Here is a 9059-nt window from a genome sequence, read left to right on the forward strand (position 1 = left end):
TTCACTCCAGTTGTCTTTCTGTTTGTTTTATCTTCATTAAAACCTCTGCTTTTGTCTCTGTTGAGTGAGGTCTCCTGTTGAATCTGCATTGCTTTTAAGTCCTTTTTTTTTTGTCTTGCCTCTCCACCCATTTTTTGTCCGTTTTCCTGTTTTGGAAGAACGTGAGGACCTTCTTTGCTAATCTGTCTACCTTCATTCTCTCTAATGTCCATAGAGTCTAATACGTCTTTCCCTGATCCCATCTATTGTTTTAGGGAAAAATGAATATATTTCCTTATTTGGTTTCAAAACCAAATTTCCTTCTTTGTTCTTGACTGGACCCAAAAGTTTTCGCAAGATTCCCCTTTCTTTGTTTTCCAAATCTTCGAATGCCATTTTGCAACCAGATAAATGTAATGTTTCTGACCCATAGAGAACTTCTTTATATTATAACGCCTTAATTTAATATCTTTAGAAAACCTTTTTTTGTTGTGTAGATTTCTCACTTTCGTGTATGTTCTTTTTTCAGTTCTGGTTTTAATAGCTTCTGTTTCACTTTTTACGTTTATATTTTCACCCACATATTATATCTACTTTTTTTATGTTTCCAGATTTGGTTTATGAAATTCTTAGTGAGTTGCTTTCATTAATCATATATTCCTTCTGTTCAATGGATATTGGTAGACCTACCTTTTCAACTACATCCTTCAGGAGTTCTAGCCTTTTATTTGTATTCTCTAAGGCTCCATCTATTATTGCAAGATCGTCTGCACGGGCCAAACAATTTATGTTTTTTTCGATCTACCCATGTTTATGAAGTAATAATTTTTTGTTCTCTTCCGCTATTTTCCATTCTCTTATGAGTTTTTTTCAGCTCACAGTTGAATAATAGTGATGACAAACTATTTCCTTGTCTGGCTCCTGCTACAATTTGGAAAGGACTAGAAGCTGTTCTAAGAAACTTCACGTTAGATACTGTGTTTGTAACAATTTGTTTAATTATTTCCAGAATTTTCCAATCCATGGCAAGTTCCTTCATGGTTTTGAGGAGGAATTCTACCCTATCGAAACATAAGCTTTTTTAAAATCAACAGATATTAGCTTTATCTTTTTACTTGATATTTTCATATACTTAATTATTTGCTCAAGGTTTACAATTTGCTGTGGACAGTATCTTTTACTCCTAAGTCGAGTTTGATGTTCTCCAATTTGTTTACCTAACTAGGCGATATCGATAACATTTTTTGTTCTAATGAAAGCAATGAAATTCCTTTATAATTATTGATATGTGTTTTGTCCCCTTCTTATTTTACAGAAAGCAGGCGTGAAGAAAGGAAAGTCCATTGTTCCATCAACGTCGAGTCCATAAGGTACGACGCACAAGCTCAGGTGGAGGAGGATTATAAAGAAACTGTCCAAGGCTACATCAGGGGACTCATTTCACGATTCATCTGAAACTATTTTGATAAACCATTGAAAACATAAACTCGCATGGTTGGAAGGAGGTTTGAACCATGTTCTCCCAGTACTAGTCTAATTACTTAAGGGGCTCCGGAACGCCCTATACTTGCAATGTTAAAATAACGCTTATAAATTACATCTTTCCTCACAATGTATTTGAGGTAGGAAGTTGAACTTTTTACAGATTATTTATTGGAATATGGGCTACAACTTAACAAAGGGATTTTACAAAATTTTAGTTCAGTTATTAAAGATGATTTTTTTTCAATTGTAATGAAAATTCACAACATTTTTTTGCAATTTTTTATTTATATATTCAAAAATATACAGTTTTTTTGGAAAAAGGCTGTGTTAAATTATGCAGAAGGTACTGTGTAACATTTACTGAAAGTTTGAAACAAATATGTTTAGAAGATCCTTAGAAAACATGTAATTAGTATGAGAAAATAAAAGTTTTGGGAATCGAGCGACAAAGATTGGATTAACTTTTTAGTGCATTCCAGGTCCATAGGATGGATTATCTTCATCCTCTGCAAACTCCTCCTCCAGCTTCCTCTTGTTCCTCCTCCTGTTTACTCTTGCTTGTATTTCTAGACTCTTTACAGCCCTGTCTGCAGCCCGAAGGCGTTCCTTGTCTAAAGCAAGCATCGCTCGTACCATGTTAGAACCTATCTTCATTCCCATATTTCTAAATACCTTGCACCTTACAATGTTGCCATCATTGAAAGTCGCAACAGCATCATACACACCAAAGTGAAGTGTTTCTATTCCAACAAATACAGTCTTGGGGATTCTCGACCATATAACACTATTTACACTTTCATTGGGGTTTTGAGTTTTACTTACGTAAGTTTGTTATTCCCTATATTTACTGTACACAGAAAATTTTGTGTGATGTTTAACATGTGTGGGACTGCAGAAATGGACCGTAAGAAAAGTAAACAGAACAAACCAGAACCTCACACATCAAAAACATTTAAAAAAAAATGGAATAGTACACAGAGAAAAACGCACTTGAAAATCGGAAGCATTTCCCGAAACGTAACGCGTAAAATATAAGTAAAAGAAAATCGTGATTGGTTGTAGAAAAGTTATTTGTAAACAAACCCACTGTTTTCACAGTCACAGGCTTTCACAGATCATTTCTAATGTATCAAATCAGATAATGAGGTCGTCAACCCGCCCGGAGACTCGGAAACATGAATTCTGCACATTTTACGGATCTATATCGTTTCTTATATGACTTTATAATTTGTTTGAAATGTGATAGAACATCTTAATAGTAATATTATAGAATAAGACGTGTAGAATGCACCAAGTACTTGCGAGGGCTACAACTCCAGCATTAGAAAACCATTGAGATGAAGTCTGAGAGTAAACAATGTTGGTCTCAGAAGAAACAACTTCCTCTGAGGCCAAAACGTTAATGGGATACAAGCAGGCACCCTCATCCGACACCTCAGGAGAAAATTAATCGTCGCAACTTGCCGGCGATGGCAGGGCGGCCACGAGGACGGAAACACGTGCGCATAAATTAATTGCGAGACGAGCGCCGGACAGCCTTGAATATGTATCGATGGCGTCTCAAAGAGCGGCGTAATTAGAGCGGCGGTGGACATTATATATGGATGTCACGGTGGCGGCAACTTGCGCTCTTTGTGAGAAAGAAATTAAAATTGAAAGCCGGTTGAGGGCAGAGGAGGGCGCGTCCCCGTGGGAGCCAACTCCATTACTGGCGGCCGCAGCACGCGCGCGGCTCTCGATCCATCATCCACGCATCGACCCCTGCAATTAACTCTCTTGAGATTTGGCGCGGCCACCGCAGCAGCCGCCGCCGGCGCGCCCTGCGCCAAAACCGCTTCGCTCAACTTCCTCCTCTTCCCTGCTCCTGGCCTTTCTCACCCCTCCGCGGCAAATCTGCTTCTTTTCGGGCTGTCGTGCGACGAGGATCCCCGGTCCGGCGGTCCGGAACACCTACACTTACTTCTTTTTGTTGAAGCCTTCTTATCTCTTGTATACTAGAGAATATCTACATCTACATGATTACTTGGCAATTCACAATTAGGCGCCTGGCAGAGGGTTCATCGAACCACTTCCAAGCCATTTCTGTACCGTTCCACTCTCTAACAGAGCGCGGGAAAAACAAACGTTTAAACAGTTCCTTGCGAGCTCCGATTTCTCTTATTTTATTATGACTGTCACTTCTCCCTATGTGGGTGGGCGCCAACAAAATATTTTCACACTCTGAGGAGAAAGTTGATGGTTGAAATTTCAGGAGAAGCTCCTGAAGCAAGGAAAAACGCCGTCGTTTTAATGACCGCCATCCCAATTAGAGTATGATTTAGATGTCACTCTCTCCACTATTTCGCGATTATACGAAACGAGCTGTCCTTCTCCGAATTTTTCGATGTCCTCTGTCAATCCAATTTGATGCGTATGCCACACCGCACAGCAATACTCCAGAAGAGGGCGGCCAAGCGTAGTGTAAGGAGACTCTACTACAGAGCTGTTGCATTTTCTAAGGTTCTGCCAATAAATCGTAGTGTTTGGTTCGCTTTCCCCGCAGTATTATCTGAGTGTTCAGTCTAATTCAAGTAATTGGCAGTTGTAATTCCTAACTATTTAACTGAATTTGCCGCTCGGGATTAGCCGAGCGGTGCCGGCACGGTAACTCAGCGTGTTCGGTCAGAGAATTAGCTGCCCTCTGTAATAAAAAACTGAGTCAACGGCTCAACAATGAACTTGAACCGATGTCCTGGTACATTCGCACCAAACAAAAAAAAAAAAAAAAAGAAAGAAAAGAAAAGAAAAGGAAACAGCGGTCTAAGGCGCTGCAGTCATGGACTGTGTGGCTGGTCCCGGCGGAGGTTCGAGTGCTCCATCGGGCATGGGTGTGTGTGTTTGTCCTTAGGATAATTTTGGTTAAGTAGTGTGTAAACTTAGGGGCTGATGACCTTAGCAGTTAAGTCCCATACGATTTCACACACATTTGAACATTTTTTAACTGAATTTGCAGCCTTTAGATTGGTGTGATTTATCGTATACCCGAAATGTAGCGGATTCCTTTTAGAACTGATGTGGGTGACTTCACACTTTTCGTCGTTTAGAGTCAGTTGCCACTTTTCTGGTCTGTCATTTTCTGGGCCACACAGTCATCAGCCCTGCCTTACATGTTTGCCACCTGTATTTCTATGACGCTACATACTCAAATTTTAATGTAACTGAATTGTCATAGCACGCTCTGGTAGCACAAAGTGTTTACCTCTCTCAATCTTTGAACTGTTTAACTGGACTGACTGTGTCCAGGGAAAATGTCTTCGAATGTACTTAAAAATTAGGACTACGAACAGATGGACTACAAGTTCTGTTTTCCATTATTCTGAAATCCTGAAGACACCGGGATACAACTACCACCTTAGAGTCGCTGAAGTTCTTACTGTTGTTGTTGTTGTTGTTGTTGTTGTCGTGGCCTTCAGTCCGAAGATTTGTTTGATGCAACTCTCCCCGCTAGGCAGTTTTCTGCAAGTCCCTCATATCTGCATAACTACTGCTACTTACATCCATTTCGATGCCCTCTTACGGCCAGTTTGTGCCATTTTACTCAATTCCTCCGAGCTGTGTTCAGTACTTCTTCATTATTTATCCGATACACCTACCTAATCTTAAGCATTCTCCTTCATCAACACATTCCAAAAGCTTCTATTCTCTTCTTGTCAAGCCTGCTTAACGCCACGCTTCAGTTACATACAAGGCTACTCTCCAGAATATATACTTACAGAAAACGTTTCTTAACATTTATATTCGAGATTCACAAATTGCTGTTGGCAGTATGCAGTTTACATTTTCTCTAATTAGGCCTTCATCAGTTATTTTGCTACCCTAGGAGGACAACTACGCTCAGTATCTTATTTCCTTTTCTAATTCCCTTAGCGTCGTCAGATTTAATTCGACTGCGTTCATTACCCTTGTTTTACCTTTGTTGATGTTCATCTCATACCTTATTTTCAAAACACTATCTATCCCGATTAATTACTCTTTCAAGTCCTTTGCCGTCTCTGACAGAATTTCAACTTCATAGTCAAACATCAAAACTAGTGTCCGTTGCAGACGTGAGTCAATTCTTTCCTGAAAATGTCCCAATAAGCTGAAAACTAATTAGAAACAAACAAAAATCAGTATTAAAAAAACAGTGTACTTTTTATTGAACATTAAAAATCAAAACCTTTATTTGTTCTTGAGAAATAAACCGACATTTCATTTAAGGGGAAGGTGACTGACAAATTATAACGCTTTTTTTTAACCTTTTGACACAATTACTTTTTTATGAGACAGTCACAACTAGTTTCGGCCATAGTACTATCTTCAGATGCTACTAAATATAAAAAGCTTTTATTACAACTTTAAAGCAAGTAACTATATTTTTATTAGCTCTACTTGTGGGTTATGTAAGGTGTTATTAAAATACATGTGGATCATACCTAAACGCGGCATTTGGTGAACACACGTTCATGCGTCGTCAGACTGAAGCAAAATTAAAATATCAGGAAGTCATATACGTACAACTACAGGTACTTTTCTTTCGCTACTCTTTGCTCTAGATGCGTGCGTCTTCTATAAGACAGTCTATATTTACGAAAACCACGAAATTCGACAACCACAGAATACAATTAATAAAATGTTCCGGCTATTATGCCGTGATCGAATGGATTTCACATTAAAACCCAACGTTTCGTCCTCATCTGCGGATGACATTTTCAAGGGGGATCGTAGCTACACTCCTGGAAATTGAAATAAGAACACCGTGAATTCATTGTCCCAGGAAGGGGAAACTTTATTGACACATTCCTGGGGTCAGATACATCACATGATCACACTGACAGAACCACAGGCACATAGACACAGGCAACAGAGCATGCACAATGTCGGCACTAGTACAGTGTATATCCACCTTTCGCAGCAATGAAGGCTGCTATTCTCCCACGGAGACGATCGTAGAGATGCTGGATGTAGTCCTGTGGAACGGCTTGCCATGCCATTTCCACCTGGCGCCTCAGTTGGACCAGCGTTCGTGCTGGACGTGCAGACCGCGTGAGACGACGCTTCATCCAGTCCCAAACATGCTCAATGGGGGACAGATCCGGAGATCTTGCTGGCCAGGGTAGTTGACTTACACCTTCTAGAGCACGTTGGGTGGCACGTGATACATGCGGACGTGCATTGTCCTGTTGGAACAGCAAGTTCCCTTGCCGGTCTAGGAATGGTAGAACGATGGGTTCGATGACGGTTTGGATGTACCGTGCACTATTCAGTGTCCCCTCGACGATCACCAGTGGTGTACGGCCAGTGTAGGAGATCGCTCCCCACACCATGATGCCGGGTGTTGGCCCTGTGTGCCTCGGTCGTATGCAGTCCTGATTGTGGCGCTCACCTGCACGGCGCCAAACACGCATACGACCATCATTGGCACCAAGGCAGAAGCGACTCTCATCGCTGAAGACGACACGTCTCCATTCGTCCCTCCATTCACGCCTGTCGCGACACCACTGGAGGCGGGCTGCACGATGTTGGGGCGTGAGCGGAAGACGGCCTAACGGTGTGCGGGACCGTAGCCCAGCTTCATGGAGACGGTTGCGAATGGTCCTCGCCGATACCCCAGGAGCAACAGTGTCCCTAATTTGCTGGGAAGTGGCGGTGCGGTCCCTTACGGCACTGCGTAGGATCCTACGGTCTTGGCGTGCATCCGTGCGTCGCTGCGGTCCGGTCCCAGGTCGACGGGCACGTGCACCTTCCGCCGACCACTGGCGACAACATCGATGTACTGTGGAGACCTCACGCCCCACGTCTTGAGCAATTCGGCGGTACGTCCACCCGGCCTCCCGCATGCCCACTATACGCCCTCGCTCAAAGTCCGTCAACTGCACATACGGTTCACGTCCACGCTGTCGCGGCATGCTACCAGTGTTAAAGACTGCGATGGAGTTCCGTATGCCACGGCAAACTGGCTGACACTGACGGCGGCGGTGCACAAATGCTGCGCAGCTAGCGCCATTCGACGGCCAACACCGCGGTTCCTGGTGTGTCCGCTGTGCCGTGCGTGTGATCATTGCTTGTACAGCCCTCTCGCAGTGTCCGGAGCAAGTATGGTGGGTCTGACACACCGGTGTCAATGTGTTCTTTTTTCCATTTCCAGGAGTGTATTTTGAATGTCCTATTCACAAATGGCTCTGAGCACTATGGGACTTAACATCTGTGGTCATCAGTCCCCTAGAACTTAGAACTACTTAAACCTAACTAACCTAAGGACATCACACACATCCATGCCCGAGGCAGGATTCTAACCTGCGACCGTAGCAGTCGCGCGGTTCCGGACTGCGCGCCTACAACCGCTAGACCACCGCGGCCGGCTGTCCTATTCACACCCTTGCTCACTACCGACGACAGCAAAGTTCCGCTTCCGAGTGCTTCCGCGCAGTGGCGAGACGTTACATGTTTCGAATGCGCCAGCGCAGTTGGCTATTGTCGCCTTCCGTCGTCCGCTGTTGCTGTCATCCCATGGTGGAAGACTCGTACGCATCTCCTTCAGCACCGGAATCCAGACGTCATTCAATTTCATGCCCTCCTCCTTCTTACTGAAATTCCTGGGTTGTTTTACAATCTCTATGGCCTCTCTGTACCACCTTTCATGGTATCCGCTTGTGGCCGCCAGTACTTGAGTCCTATCAAAATGAATGTGGTGGTCTCCTGGCTGCAAAGCATCTTCCGCGAAAGCTGATATTTCAGTCTCCTCTCTTCTGCAATTGCTCTTGCGCTCTTCTAGTCCTTTTTTTTACCGTTCTTTTTGTAGTACCCACGTACACCTCCCCACAACTACACGGAATCATATAAATTCCTGCTTTTTCCAGTGGTTGGCAGGTATCCTTGGGCGATGTTAGGTGATTTGTATCTTCCGGGTGGGTTTGTATATTACGGCCAACGGCCTTGCCTCAGTGGTGACACCGGTTCCCGTCAGATCACCCAAGTTAAGCGCTGTCGGGCTGGGCTAAAACTTGGATGGGTGACCACCCGGTCTGCCGAGCGCTGTTGGCAAGCGGGATGCATTCAGCCCTTGTGAGGCAAAGCGAGGAGCTACCTGACTGAGAAGTAGCGGCTCCAGTCTCGGAAACTGACATACGGCCGGGAGAGCGGTGTGCTGACCACATGTCCCACCATATCCGCATCTAGTGACGCCTGTGTGCTGAGGAGGACACGGCGGCTGGTCGGTACCGTCGGTACCTTTGGGCCTTCATGGCCTGTTTGGGAGGAGTTTAGTTTTTTAGTTTTGTGTATGAAGGCGATGTTCCGCTTTTTCAAGACTTTTCCTATTCGGTCAGTAACGTCCTTAATGAAATACAGGAAATCTTTCTATTTCAGCGGCCCTTGAGTATCACAGTGGTTTCTACGCGGTGATATTAACGCTGTTTTCACCTCCACATACCGTTTCATTTACTGATAAAATGTACCGAATTCTTGGTATACGAATCCGATCGGCCCACATACGGTCGTAGCAATGTCGACAACAATTTGGCAATCGAATAGGTGGGCGAACCAATATCAGTCACTATGGGCCTTAGAGGAACATA

General features: G+C 43.7%; 1 pseudogene; it reads left to right on the forward strand.

Moving 5' to 3' along the window:
* The first annotated feature begins 8408 nt into the window (after positions 1-8408).
* Positions 8409-8526, forward strand: LOC126250233 (5S ribosomal RNA; annotated as a pseudogene).
* The last annotated feature ends 533 nt before the right edge of the window (positions 8527-9059 follow it).

Source organism: Schistocerca nitens, chromosome 3, assembly GCF_023898315.1.
Source record: "Schistocerca nitens isolate TAMUIC-IGC-003100 chromosome 3, iqSchNite1.1, whole genome shotgun sequence".
Taxonomy (NCBI): domain Eukaryota; kingdom Metazoa; phylum Arthropoda; class Insecta; order Orthoptera; family Acrididae; genus Schistocerca; species Schistocerca nitens.